Source organism: Scyliorhinus torazame, chromosome X (genome assembly GCF_047496885.1).
Source record: "Scyliorhinus torazame isolate Kashiwa2021f chromosome X, sScyTor2.1, whole genome shotgun sequence".
NCBI lineage: Eukaryota > Metazoa > Chordata > Chondrichthyes > Carcharhiniformes > Scyliorhinidae > Scyliorhinus > Scyliorhinus torazame.
Window position 1 is genome coordinate 40,324,730 of NC_092738.1, and position 14,822 is coordinate 40,339,551.

At 54.1% G+C, this 14,822-nt stretch overlaps 1 protein-coding gene across 2 annotated transcripts in view; it reads left to right on the top strand.

The window, feature by feature from the left end:
• LOC140405353 (beta-1,4 N-acetylgalactosaminyltransferase 1-like) overlaps positions 1–14,822 on the top strand; it is a 192,161-nt gene that overhangs the window by 20,468 nt on the left and 156,871 nt on the right. The gene's annotated exons all lie outside the window — the stretch shown is intronic.

The window sequence follows — 14,822 nt, forward strand, 5'->3', positions numbered from 1 at the left end:
AACACAGGTGGACAAGGTAGTCAAGAAGGCATACGGCATGCTGGCCTTCATTGGCCGGGGCATTGAGTATAAGAATTGGCAAGTCATGTTGCAGCTGTATAGAACCTTAGTTAGGCCACACTTGGAGTATAGTGTTCAATTCTGGTCGCCACACTACCAGAAGGATGTGGAGGCTTTAGAGAGGGTGCAGAAGAGATTTACCAGGATGTTGCCTGGTATGGAGGGCATTAGCTATGAGAAGCGGTTGAATAAACTTGGTTTGTTCTCACTGGAACGACGGAGGTTGAGGGGTGACCTGATTGAGGTCTACAAAATTATGAGGGGCATAAACAGAGTGGATAGTCAGAGGCTTTTCCCCGGGGTAGAGGGGACAATTACTAGGGGGCATAGGTTTAAGGTGAGAGGGGCAAGGTTTAGAGTAGATGTGGAGGCAAGTTTTTTACGCAGAGGGTAGTGGGTGCCTGGAACTCGCTACCGGAGGAGGTGGTGGAAGCAGGGACGATAGGGACATTTAAGGGGCACCTTGACAAATACATGAATAGGATGGGAATAGAAGGATACGGACCCAGGAAGTGTAGAAGATTGTAGTTTAGACGGGCAGCATGGTCGGCACAGGTTTGGAGGGCCGAAGGGCCTGTTCGTGTGCTGTACTTTTCTTTGTTCTTTGCGAACGGACGGAGAATTGCAGTCAGTATCTCTATTTAGTAACTTGAGGAAGCCAGCGGTAGTTGAACAAGGATTTATTGAACTATATACGACAACCTGCCCACAGCAGTAACTCTCTCCCAATCCAGTCTCTCTCTGCCCTGCTTGTGCCAAACTTTAGATGTAGGTCGAACAAGCTACAGCTGGGTGGCCTCTGTTGCCTCCCTGGCAAGCCGGTACTCCATAATTCCCAAGGGGTGGTCAACAATGGTTGCCTTGGTTCTCATGGGGCTATCACACTCTATAATCTCCTCCAGCCCCTCAAAGGTACTTGTTAGAATCTTGGCCAATGGAGCAGCCCTGATTTAACTCACCATTCCGCCTCTCTCACTCCTTTTTATTTCTAAACCTGGCTCCCTGCGTAGGCATCTATCTCTGTAGTTTGTGTCAAGCTTTGTTGGACAACATTCCTGTGAAACACCTTGGGGCTTTTCAAAGCTAAACATGCTATACCGATACAAATTGCTATTGTTGATTACCCCTGGTTTGAGCCCCATTAAGTTCATCAAGGCTATTGCAACACAGATTGGGAGTCACTGCTTTGTGGAAGCATAGAATGGTTACAGCACAGAAGGAGGCCATTCAGCCCATTGTGGCAATGCCAGCTCTCTGTAAGAGCCACCCAGCTGGCCCCACTGCCTCACCTTTTCCCTGTAGTCCTCTCACTTCTTTTCCCGGTCAGATAATGATCCAATTCCCTTTGGAAAGCCTCGATTGACTCTGCCTCCGCCACACTCTCAGGCTGCACATCCCAGATCCTACCCACTCGCTGTGTGACTCTGCCTCCGCCACACTGTCAGGCTGCACATCCCAGACCCTACCCACTCGCTGTGTGACTCTGCCTCCGCCACACTCTCAGGCTGCACATCCCAGACCCTCCCCACTCGCTGTGTGACTCTGCCTCCCCCACACTCTCAGGCCTCACATCCCAGACCCTACCCACTCGCTGTGTGACTCTGCCTCCGCCACACTCTCAGGCTGCACATCCCAGACCCTACCCACTCGCTGTGTGACTCTGCCTCCGCCACACTCTCAGGCCGCACATCCCAGACCCTACCCACTCGCTGTGTGACTCTGCCTCCCCCACACTCTCAGGCTGCACATCCCAGACCCTACCCACTCGCTGTGTGACTCTGCCTCCGCCACACTCTCAGGCTGCACATCCCAGACCCTACCCACTCGCTGTGTGACTCTGCCTCCGCCACACTCTCAGGCCGCACATCCCAGACCCTACCCACTCGCTGTGTGACTCTGCCTACGCCACACTCTCAGGCCGCACATCCCAGACCCTACCCACTCGCTGTGTGACTCTGCCTACGCCACACACTCAGGCCGCACATCCCAGACCCTACCCACTCGCTGTGTGACTCTGCCTCCGCCACACTCTCAGGCCGCACATCCCGGATCCTACCCACTCGCTGTGTGACTCTGCCTCCCCCACACTCTCAGGCCGCACATCCCAGACGCTACCCACTCGCTGTGTGACTCTGCCTCCGCCACACTCTCAGGCTGCACATCCCAGACCCTATCCACTCGCTGTGTGACTCTGCCTCCCCCACACTCAGGCTGCACATCCCAGACCCTACCCACTCGCTGTGTGACTCTGCCTCCGCCACACTCTCAGGCTGCACATCCCAGACCCTACCCACTCGCTGTGTGACTCTGCCTCCGCCTCACATTCAGGCCGCACATCCCAGACGCTACCCACTCGCTGTGTGACTCTGCCTCCGCCACACTCTCAGGCCGCACATCCCAGACCCTACCCACTCGCTGTGTGACTCTGCCTCCGCCACACACTCAGGCCGCACATCCCAGATCCTACCCACTCGCTGTGTGACTCTGCCTCCGCCACACTCTCAGGGCGCACATCCCAGATCCTACCCACTCGCTGTGTGACTCTGCCTCCGCCACACTCTCAGGCTGCACATCCCAGATCCTACCCACTCGCTGTGTGAAAATGTTTCTCCTCATGTTGTCATCGCTTCTTTCACCAATCACCTTCAATCCGTGTCCCTCTAGTTCTAGAACCTTCCACCAATGGGAACAGTTTCTCCCCATCGACTCTGTCCAGACTCCCTCATGATTTTGAACATCTCGATCAAATCTCCTCTCCGCCTTCTCTCCTCCAAGGAAAACAGTCCCAGATTCTCCAATCTGCCCACAAAGTTCCTCATCCCTGCAACCATTTTCCGGACCTTTTCTGCGCTCTCTCTGGTTTTGTGAAGGGGAGGTCATGCCTCACTAACTTGATCGAGTTTTTTGAGGAGGTGACAAAGATGATTGATGCAGGTAGGGCAGTGGATGTTGTCTATATGGACTTCAGTAAGGCCTTTGACAAGGTGCCTCATGGCAGACTGGTACAAAAAGTGAAGTCACACGGGATCAGGGGTGAGCTGGCAAGGTGGATACAGAACTGGCTCGGTCACAGAAGGCAGAGAGTAGCAATGGAAGGATGCTTTTCTAATTGGAGGGCTGTGACCAGTGGTGTTCCGCAGGGATCAGTGTTGGGACCTTTGCTGTTTGTAGTATATATAAATGATTTGGAGGAAAATGTAACTGGTCTGATTAGTAAGTTTGCGGATGACACCAAGGTTGGTGGAATTGCGGACAGCGATGAGGACTGTCTGAGGATACAGCAGGATTTAGATTGTTTGGAGACTTGGGCGGAGAGATGGCAGATGGAGTTTAATCCCGACAAATGTGAGGTAATGCATTTTGGAAGGTCTAATGCAGGTAGGGAATATACAGTGAATGGTAGAACCCTCAAGAGTATTGAAAGTCAGAGAGATCTAGGTGTACAGGTCCACAGGTCACTGAAAGGGGCAACACAGGTGGACAAGGTAGTCAAGAAGGCATACGGCATGCTTGCCTTCATTGGCCGGGGCATTGAGTATAAGAATTGACAAGTCATGTTGCAGCTGTATGGAACCTTAGTTAGGCCACACTTGGAGTATAGTGTTCAATTCTGGTTGCCACACTACCAGAAGGATGTGGAGGCTTTAGAGAGGGTGCAGAAGAGATTTACCAGGATGTTGCCTGGTATGGAGGGCATTAGCTATGAGAAGCGGTTGAATAAACTTGGTTTGTTCTCACTGGAACGACGGAGGTTGAGGGGTGACCTGATAGAGGTATACAAAATTATGAGGGGCATAGACAGAGTGGATAGTCAGAGGCTTTTCCCCGGGGTAGAGGGGACAATTACTAGGGGGCATAGGTTTAAGGTGAGAGGGGCAAGGTTTAGAGTAGATGTGGAGGCAAGTTTTTTACGCAGAGGGTAGTGGGTGCCTGGAACTCGCTACCGGAGGAGGTGGTGGAAGCAGGGACGATAGTGACATTTAAGGGGCATCTTGACAAATACATGAATAGGATGGGAATAGAGGGATACGGACCCAGGAAGTGTAGAAGATTGTAGTTTAGACGGGCAGCATGGTCGGCACAGGTTTGGAGGGCCGAAGGGCCTGTTCCTGTGCTGTACTTTTCTTTGTTCTTTGCGAACGGACGGAGAATTGCAGTCAGTATCTCTATTTAGTAACTTGAGGAAGCCAGCGGTAGTTGAACAAGGATTTATTGAACTATATACGATAACCTGCCCACAGCAGTAACTCTCTCCCAATCCAGTCTCTCTCTGCCCTGCTTGTGCCAAACTTTAGATGTAGGTCTAACAAGCTACAGCTGGGTGGCCTCTGTTGCCTCCCTGGCAAGCCGGTACTCAATAATTCCCAAGGGGTGGTCAACAATGGTTGCCTTGGTTCTCATGGGGCTATCACACTCTATAATCTCCTCCAGCCCCTCAAAGGTACTTGTTAGAATCTTGGCCAATGGAGCAGCCCTGATTTAACTCACCATTCCGCCTCTCTCACTCCTTTTTATTTCTAAACCTGGCTCCCTGCGTAGGCATCTATCTCTGTAGTTTGTGTCAAGCTTTGTTGGACAACATTCCTGTGAAACACCTTGGGGCTTTTCAAAGCTAAACATGCTATACCGATACAAATTGCTATTGTTGATTACCCCTGGTTTGAGCCCCATTAAGTTCATCAAGGCTATTGCAACACAGATTGGGAGTCACTGCTTTGTGGAAGCATAGAATGGTTACAGCACAGAAGGAGGCCATTCAGCCCATTGTGGCAATGCCAGCTCTCTGTAAGAGCCACCCAGCTGGCCCCACTGCCTCACCTTTTCCCTGTAGTCCTCTCACTTCTTTTCCCGGTCAGATAATGATCCAATTCCCTTTGGAAAGCCTCGATTGACTCTGCCTCCGCCACACTCTCAGGCTGCACATCCCAGATCCTACCCACTCGCTGTGTGACTCTGCCTCCGCCACACTCTCAGGCTGCACATCCCAGACCCTACCCACTCGCTGTGTGACTCTGCCTCCCCCACACTCTCAGGCCGCACATCCCAGACCCTACCCACTCGCTGTGTGACTCTGCCTCCCCCACACTCTCAGGCTGCACATCCCAGATTCTACCCACTCGCTGTGTGACTCTGCCTCCGTCACACTCTCAGGCCGCACATCCCAGACCCTACCCACTCGCTGTGTGACTCTGCCTCCGTCACACTCTCAGGCCGCACATCCCAGACCCTCCCCACTCGCTGTGTGACTCTGCCTCCGCCACACTCTCAGGCCGCACATCCCAGACCCTACCCACTCGCTGTGTGACTCTGCCTCCGCCACACTCTCAGGCCGCACATCCCAGACCCTACCCACTCGCTGTGTGACTCTGCCTCTGCCACACTCTCAGGCTGCACATCCCAGACCCTACCCACTCGCTGTGTGACTCTGCCTCCGTCACACTCTCAGGCTGCACATCCCAGACCCTACCCACTCGCTGTGTGACTCTGCCTCCGCCACACTCTCAGGGCGCACATCCCAGACCCTACCCACTCGCTGTGTGACTCTGCCTCCCCCACACTCTCAGGCCGCACATCCCAGACCCTACCCACTCGCTGTGTGACTCTGCCTCCCCCACACTCTCAGGCTGCACATCCCAGATTCTACCCACTCGCTGTGTGACTCTGCCTCCGTCACACTCTCAGGCCGCACATCCCAGACCCTACCCACTCGCTGTGTGACTCTGCCTCCGTCACACTCTCAGGCCGCACATCCCAGACCCTCCCCACTCGCTGTGTGACTCTGCCTCCGCCACACTCTCAGGCCGCACATCCCAGACCCTACCCACTCGCTGTGTGACTCTGCCTCCGCCACACTCTCAGGCCGCACATCCCAGACCCTACCCACTCGCTGTGTGACTCTGCCTCTGCCACACTCTCAGGCTGCACATCCCAGACCCTACCCACTCGCTGTGTGACTCTGCCTCCGTCACACTCTCAGGCTGCACATCCCAGACCCTACCCACTCGCTGTGTGACTCTGCCTCCGCCACACTCTCAGGGCGCACATCCCAGATCCTACCCACTCGCTGTGTGACTCTGCCTCCGCCACACTCTCAGGCTGCACATCCCAGACACTACCCACTCGCTGTGTGACTCTGCCTCCGCCACACTCTCAGGCTGCACATCCCAGATCCTACCCACTCGCTGTGTGACTCTGCCTCCGCCACACTCTCAGGCCGCACATCCCAGACCCTACCCACTCGCTGTGTGACTCTGCCTCCGCCACACTCTCAGGCCGCACATCCCAGATCCTACCCACTCGCTGTGTGAAAATGTTTCTCCTCATGTTGTCATCGCTTCTTTCACCAATCGCCTTCAATCCGTGTCCCTCTAGTTCTAGAACCTTCCACCAATGGGAACAGTTTCTCCCCATCGACTCTGTCCAGACTCCCTCATGATTTTGAACATCTCGATCAAATCTCCTCTCCGCCTTCTCTCCTCCAAGGAAAACAGTCCCAGATTCTCCAATCTGCCCACAAAGTTCCTCATCCCTGCAACCATTTTCCGGACCTTTTCTGCGCTCTCTCTGGTTTTGTGAAGGGGAGGTCATGCCTCACTAACTTGATAGAGTTTTTTGAGGAGGTGACAAAGATGATTGATGCAGGTAGGGCAGTGGATGTTGTCTATATGGACTTCAGTAAGGCCTTTGACAAGGTCCCTCATGGTAGACTAGTACAAAAGGTGAAGTCACACGGGATCAGGGGTGAGCTGGCAAGGTGGATACAGAACTGGCTCGGTCACAGAAGGCAGAGAGTAGCAATGGAAGGATGCTTTTCTAATTGGAGGGCTGTGACCAGTGGTGTTCCACAGGGATCAGTGCTGGGACCTTTGCTGTTCGTAGTATATATAAATGATTTGGAGGAAAATGTAACTGGTCCGATTAGTAAGTTTGCGGATGACACCAAGGTTGGTGGAATTGCGGATAGCGATGAGGACTGTCGGAGGATACAGCAGGATTTAGATTGTTTGGAGACTTGGGCGGAGAGATGGCAGATGGAGTTTAATCCGGACAAATGTGAGGTAATGCATTTTGGAAGGTCTAATGCAGGTAGGGAATATACAGTGAATGGTAGAACCCTCAAGAGTATTGAAAGTCAGAGAGATCTAGGTGTACAGGTCCACAGGTCACTGAAAGGGGCAACACAGGTGGACAAGGTAGTCAAGAAGGCATACGGCATGCTTGCCTTCATTGGCCGGGGCATTGAGTATAAGAATTGGCAAGTCATGTTGCAGCTGTATAGAACCTTAGTTAGGCCACACTTGGAGTATAGTGTTCAATTCTGGTTGCCACACTACCAGAAGGATGTGGAGGCTTTAGAGAGGGTGCAGAAGAGATTTACCAGGATGTTGCCTGGTATGGAGGGCATTAGCTATGAGAAGCGGTTGAATAAACTTGGTTTGTTCTCACTGGAACGACGGAGGTTGAGGGGAGACCTGATAGAGGTATACAAAATTATGAGGGGCATAAACAGAGTGGATAGTCAGAGGCTTTTCCCCGGGGTAGAGGGGACAATTACTAGGGGGCATAGGTTTAAGGTGAGAGGGGCAAGGTTTAGAGTAGATGTGGAGGCAAGTTTTTTACGCAGAGGGTAGTGGGTGCCTGGAACTCGCTGCCGGAGGAGGTGGTGGAAGCAGGGACGATAGTGACATTTAAGGGGCACCTTGACAAATACATGAATAGGATGGGAATAGAGGGATACGGACCCAGGAAGTGTAGACGATTGTAGTTTAGACGGGCAGCATGGTCGGCACAGGTTTGGAGGGCCGAAGGGCCTGTTCCTGTGCTGTACATTTCTTTGTTCTTTGCGAACGGACGGAGAATTGCAGTCAGTATCTCTATTTAGTAACTTGAGGAAGCCAGCGGAAGTTGAACAAGGATTTATTGAACTATATACGATAACCTGCCCACAGCAGTAACTCTCTCCCAATCCAGTCTCTCTCTGCCCTGCTTGTGCCAAACTTTAGATGTAGGTCTAACAAGCTACAGCTGGGTGGCCTCTGTTGCCTCCCTGGCAAGCCGGTACTCCATAATTCCCAAGGGGTGGTCAACAATGGTTGCCTTGGTTCTCATGGGGCTATCACACTCTATAATCTCCTCCAGCCCCTCAAAGGTACTTGTTAGAATCTTGGCCAATGGAGCAGCCCTGATTTAACTCACCATTCCGCCTCTCTCACTCCTTTTTATTTCTAAACCTGGCTCCCTGCGTAGGCATCTATCTCTGTAGTTTGTGTCAAGCTTTGTTGGACAACATTCCTGTGAAACACCTTGGGGCTTTTCAAAGCTAAACATGCTATACCGATACAAATTGCTATTGTTGATTACCCCTGGTTTGAGCCCCATTAAGTTCATCAAGGCTATTGCAACACAGATTGGGAGTCACTGCTTTGTGGAAGCATAGAATGGTTACAGCACAGAAGGAGGCCATTCAGCCCATTGTGGCAATGCCAGCTCTCTGTAAGAGCCACCCAGCTGGCCCCACTGCCTCACCTTTTCCCTGTAGTCCTCTCACTTCTTTTCCCGGTCAGATAATGATCCAATTCCCTTTGGAAAGCCTCGATTGACTCTGCCTCCGCCACACTCTCAGGCTGCACATCCCAGATCCTACCCACTCGCTGTGTGACTCTGCCTCCGCCACACTCTCAGGCTGCACATCCCAGACCCTACCCACTCGCTGTGTGACTCTGCCTCCCCCACACTCTCAGGCCGCACATCCCAGACCCTACCCACTCGCTGTGTGACTCTGCCTCCGCCACACACTCAGGCCGCACATCCCAGACCCTACCCACTCGCTGTGTGACTCTACCTCCCCCACACTCTCAGGCTGCACATCCCAGACCCTACCCACTCGCTGTGTGACTCTGCCTCCGCCACACTCTCAGGCCGCACATCCCAGATCCTACCCACTCGCTGTGTGACTCTGCCTCCGCCACACTCTCAGGCCGCACATCCCAGACCCTACCCACTCGCTGTGTGACTCTGCCTCCGCCACACTCTCAGGCCGCACATCCCAGACCCTACCCACTCGCTGTGTGACTCTGCCTCCGCCACACTCTCAGGCTGCACATCCCAGACCCTACCCACTCGCTGTGTGACCCTGCCTCCGCCACACTCTCAGGCCGCACATCCCAGACCCTACCCACTCGCTGTGTGACTCTGCCTCCGCCTCACATTCAGGCCGCACATCCCAGACCTACCCACTTGCTGCGTGACTCTGCCTCCGCCACACCCTCAGGCCGCACATCCCAGACCCTACCCACTCGCTGTGTGACTCTGCCTCCGCCACACTCTCAGGCCGCACATCCCAGACCCTACCCACTCGCTGTGTGACTCTGCCTCCGCCACACTCTCAGGCTGCACATCCCAGACCCTACCCACTCGCTGTGTGACTCTGCCTCCCCCACACTCTCAGGCCGCACATCCCAGACCCTACCCACTCGCTGTGTGACTCTGCCTCCGCCACACACTCAGGCCGCACATCCCAGACCCTACCCACTTGCTGTGTGACTCTACCTCCCCCACACTCTCAGGCTGCACATCCCAGACCCTACCCACTCGCTGTGTGACTCTGCCTCCGCCACACTCTCAGGCCGCACATCCCAGATCCTACCCACTCGCTGTGTGACTCTGCCTCCGCCACACTCTCAGGCCGCACATCCCAGACCCTACCCACTCGCTGTGTGACTCTGCCTCCGCCACACTCTCAGGCCGCACATCCCAGACCCTACCCACTCGCTGTGTGACTCTGCCTCCGCCACACTCTCAGGCTGCACATCCCAGACCCTACCCACTCGCTGTGTGACCCTGCCTCCGCCACACTCTCAGGCCGCACATCCCAGACCCTACCCACTCGCTGTGTGACTCTGCCTCCGCCTCACATTCAGGCCGCACATCCCAGACCTACCCACTTGCTGCGTGACTCTGCCTCCGCCACACCCTCAGGCCGCACATCCCAGACCCTACCCACTCGCTGTGTGACTCTGCCTCCGCCACACTCTCAGGCCGCACATCCCAGACCCTACCCACTCGCTGTGTGACTGCCTCCGCCACACTCTCAGGCCGCACATCCCAGACCCTACCCACTCGCTGTGTGACTCTGCCTCCGCCACACTCTCAGGCCGCACATCCCAGACCCTACCCACTCGCTGTGTGACTCTGCCTCCGCTACACTCTCAGGCTGCACATCCCAGACCCTACCCACTCGCTGTGTGACTCTGCCTCCGTCACACTCTCAGGCTGCACATCCCAGACCCTACCCACTCGCTGTGTGACTGCCTCCCCCACACTCTCAGGCTGCACATCCCAGATCCTACCCACTCGCTGTGTGACTCTGCCTCCGCCACACTCTCAGGCCGCACATCCCAGACCCTACCCACTCGCTGTGTGACTCTGCCTCCGCTACACTCTCAGGCCACACATCCCAGACCCTACCCACTCGCTGTGTGACTCTGCCTCCGCCACACTCTCAGGCTGCACATCCCAGACCCTACCCACTCGCTGTGTGACTCTGCCTCCGCCACACTCTCAGGCCACACATCCCAGACCCTACCCACTCGCTGTGTGACTCTGCCTCCGCTACACTCTCAGGCCACACATCCCAGACCCTACCCACTCGCTGTGTGACCCTGCCTCCGCCACACTCTCAGGCTGCACATCCCAGACCCTACCCACTCGCTGTGTGACTCTGCCTCCGCCACACTCTCAGGGCGCACATCCCAGACCCTACCCACTCGCTGTGTGACTGCCTCCCCCACACTCTCAGGCTGCACATCCCAGACCCTACCCACTCGCTGTGTGACTCTGCCTCCGCCACACTCTCAGGCTGCACATCCCAGACCCTACCCACTCGCTGTGTGACTCTGCCTCCGCCACACTCTCAGGGCGCACATCCCAGATCCTACCCACTCGCTGTGTGACTCTGCCTCCGCCACACTCTCAGGCTGCACATCCCAGACACTACCCACTCGCTGTGTGACTCTGCCTCCGCCACACTCTCAGGCTGCACATCCCAGATCCTACCCACTCGCTGTGTGACTCTGCCTCCGCCACACTCTCAGGCCGCACATCCCAGACCCTACCCACTCGCTGTGTGACTCTGCCTCCGCCACACTCTCAGGCCGCACATCCCAGATCCTACCCACTCGCTGTGTGAAAATGTTTCTCCTCATGTTGTCATCGCTTCTTTCACCAATCACCTTCAATCCGTGTCCCTCTAGTTCTAGAACCTTCCACCAATGGGAACAGTTTCTCCCCATCGACTCTGTCCAGACTCCCTCATGATTTTGAACATCTCGATCAAATCTCCTCTCCGCCTTCTCTCCTCCAAGGAAAACAGTCCCAGATTCTCCAATCTGCCCACAAAGTTCCTCATCCCTGCAACCATTTTCCGGACCTTTTCTGCGCTCTCTCTGGTTTTGTGAAGGGGAGGTCATGCCTCACTAACTTGATCGAGTTTTTTGAGGAGGTGACAAAGATGATTGATGCAGGTAGGGCAGTGGATGTTGTCTATATGGACTTCAGTAAGGCCTTTGACAAGGTGCCTCATGGCAGACTGGTACAAAAGGTGAAGTCACACGGGATCAGGGGTGAGCTGGCAAGGTGGATACAGAACTGGCTCGGTCACAGAAGGCAGAGAGTAGCAATGGAAGGATGCTTTTCTAATTGGAGGGCTGTGACCAGTGGTGTTCCGCAGGGATCAGTGCTGGGACCTTTGCTCTTTGTAGTATATATAAATGATTTGGAGGAAAATGTAACTGGTCCGATTAGTAAGTTTGCGGATGACACCAAGGTTGGTGGAATTGCGGATAGCGATGAGGACTGTCTGAGGATACAGCAGGATTTAGATTGTTTGGAGACTTGGGCGGAGAGATGGCAGATGGAGTTTAATCCGGACAAATGTGAGGTAATGCATTTTGGAAGGTCTAATGCAGGTAGGGAATATACAGTGAATGGTAGAACCCTCAAGAGTATTGAAAGTCAGAGAGATCTAGGTGTACAGGTCCACAGGTCACTGAAAGGGGCAACACAGGTGGACAAGGTAGTCAAGAAGGCATACGGCATGCTTGCCTTCATTGGCCGGGGCATTGAGTATAAGAATTGGCAAGTCATGTTGCAGCTGTATAGAACCTTAGTTAGGCCACACTTGGAGTATAGTGATCAATTCTGGTCGCCACACTACCAGAAGGATGTGGAGGCTTTAGAGAGGGTGCAGAAGAGATTTACCAGGATGTTGCCTGGTATGGAGGGCATTAGCTATGAGAAGCGGTTGAATAAACTTGGTTTGTTCTCACTGGAACGACGGAGGTTGAGGGGTGACCTGATTGCGGTCTACAAAATTATGAGGGGCATAAACAGAGTGGATAGTCAGAGGCTTTTCCCCGGGGTAGAGGGGACAATTACTAGGGGGCATAGGTTTAAGGTGAGAGGGGCAAGGTTTAGAGTAGATGTGGAGGCAAGTTTTTTACGCAGAGGGTAGTGGGTGCCTGGAACTCGCTACCGGAGGAGGTGGTGGAAGCAGGGACGATAGTGACATTTAAGGGGCACCTTGACAAATACATGAATAGGATGGGAATAGAGGGATACGGACCCAGGAAGTGTAGACGATTGTAGTTTAGACGGGCAGCATGGTCGGCACAGGTTTGGAGGGCCGAAGGGCCTGTTCCTGTGCTGTACTTTTCTTTGTTCTTTGCGAACGGACGGAGAATTGCAGTCAGTATCTCTATTTAGTAACTTGAGGAAGCCAGCGGTAGTTGAACAAGGATTTATTGAACTATATACGATAACCTGCCCACAGCAGTAACTCTCTCCCAATCCAGTCTCTCTCTGCCCTGCTTGTGCCAAACTTTAGATGTAGGTCTAACAAGCTACAGCTGGGTGGCCTCTGTTGCCTCCCTGGCAAGCCGGTACTCCATAATTCCCAAGGGGTGGTCAACAATGGTTGCCTTGGTTCTCATGGGGCTATCACACTCTATAATCTCCTCCAGCCCCTCAAAGGTACTTGTTAGAATCTTGGCCAATGGAGCAGCCCTGATTTAACTCACCATTCCGCCTCTCTCACTCCTTTTTATTTCTAAACCTGGCTCCCTGCGTAGGCATCTATCTCTGTAGTTTGTGTCAAGCTTTGTTGGACAACATTCCTGTGAAACACCTTGGGGCTTTTCAAAGCTAAACATGCTATACCGATACAAATTGCTATTGTTGATTACCCCTGGTTTGAGCCCCATTAAGTTCATCAAGGCTATTGCAACACAGATTGGGAGTCACTGCTTTGTGGAAGCATAGAATGGTTACAGCACAGAAGGAGGCCATTCAGCCCATTGTGGCAATGCCAGCTCTCTGTAAGAGCCACCCAGCTGGCCCCACTGCCTCACCTTTTCCCTGTAGTCCTCTCACTTCTTTTCCCGGTCAGATAATGATCCAATTCCCTTTGGAAAGCCTCGATTGACTCTGCCTCCGCCACACTCTCAGGCTGCACATCCCAGATCCTACCCACTCGCTGTGTGACTCTGCCTCCGCCACACTCTCAGGCTGCACATCCCAGACCCTACCCACTCGCTGTGTGACTCTGCCTCCCCCACACTCTCAGGCCGCACATCCCAGACCCTACCCACTCGCTGTGTGACTCTGCCTCCCCCACACTCTCAGGCTGCACATCCCAGATTCTACCCACTCGCTGTGTGACTCTGCCTCCGTCACACTCTCAGGCCGCACATCCCAGACCCTACCCACTCGCTGTGTGACTCTGCCTCCGTCACACTCTCAGGCCGCACATCCCAGACCCTCCCCACTCGCTGTGTGACTCTGCCTCCGCCACACTCTCAGGCCGCACATCCCAGACCCTACCCACTCGCTGTGTGACTCTGCCTCCGCCACACTCTCAGGCCGCACATCCCAGACCCTACCCACTCGCTGTGTGACTCTGCCTCTGCCACACTCTCAGGCTGCACATCCCAGACCCTACCCACTCGCTGTGTGACTCTGCCTCCGTCACACTCTCAGGCTGCACATCCCAGACCCTACCCACTCGCTGTGTGACTCTGCCTCCGCCACACTCTCAGGGCGCACATCCCAGATCCTACCCACTCGCTGTGTGACTCTGCCTCCGCCACACTCTCAGGCTGCACATCCCAGACACTACCCACTCGCTGTGTGACTCTGCCTCCGCCACACTCTCAGGCTGCACATCCCAGATCCTACCCACTCGCTGTGTGACTCTGCCTCCGCCACACTCTCAGGCCGCACATCCCAGACCCTACCCACTCGCTGTGTGACTCTGCCTCCGCCACACTCTCAGGCCGCACATCCCAGATCCTACCCACTCGCTGTGTGAAAATGTTTCTCCTCATGTTGTCATCGCTTCTTTCACCAATCACCTTCAATCCGTGTCCCTCTAGTTCTAGAACCTTCCACCAATGGGAACAGTTTCTCCCCATCGACTCTGTCCAGACTCCCTCATGATTTTGAACATCTCGATCAAATCTCCTCTCCGCCTTCTCTCCTCCAAGGAAAACAGTCCCAGATTCTCCAATCTGCCCACAAAGTTCCTCATCCCTGCAACCATTTTCCGGACCTTTTCTGCGCTCTCTCTGGTTTTGTGAAGGGGAGGTCATGCCTCACTAACTTGATCGAGTTTTTTGAGGAGGTGACAAAGATGATTGATGCAGGTAGGGCAGTGGATGTTGTCTATATGGACTTCAGTAAGGCCTTTGACAAGGTCCCTCATGGTA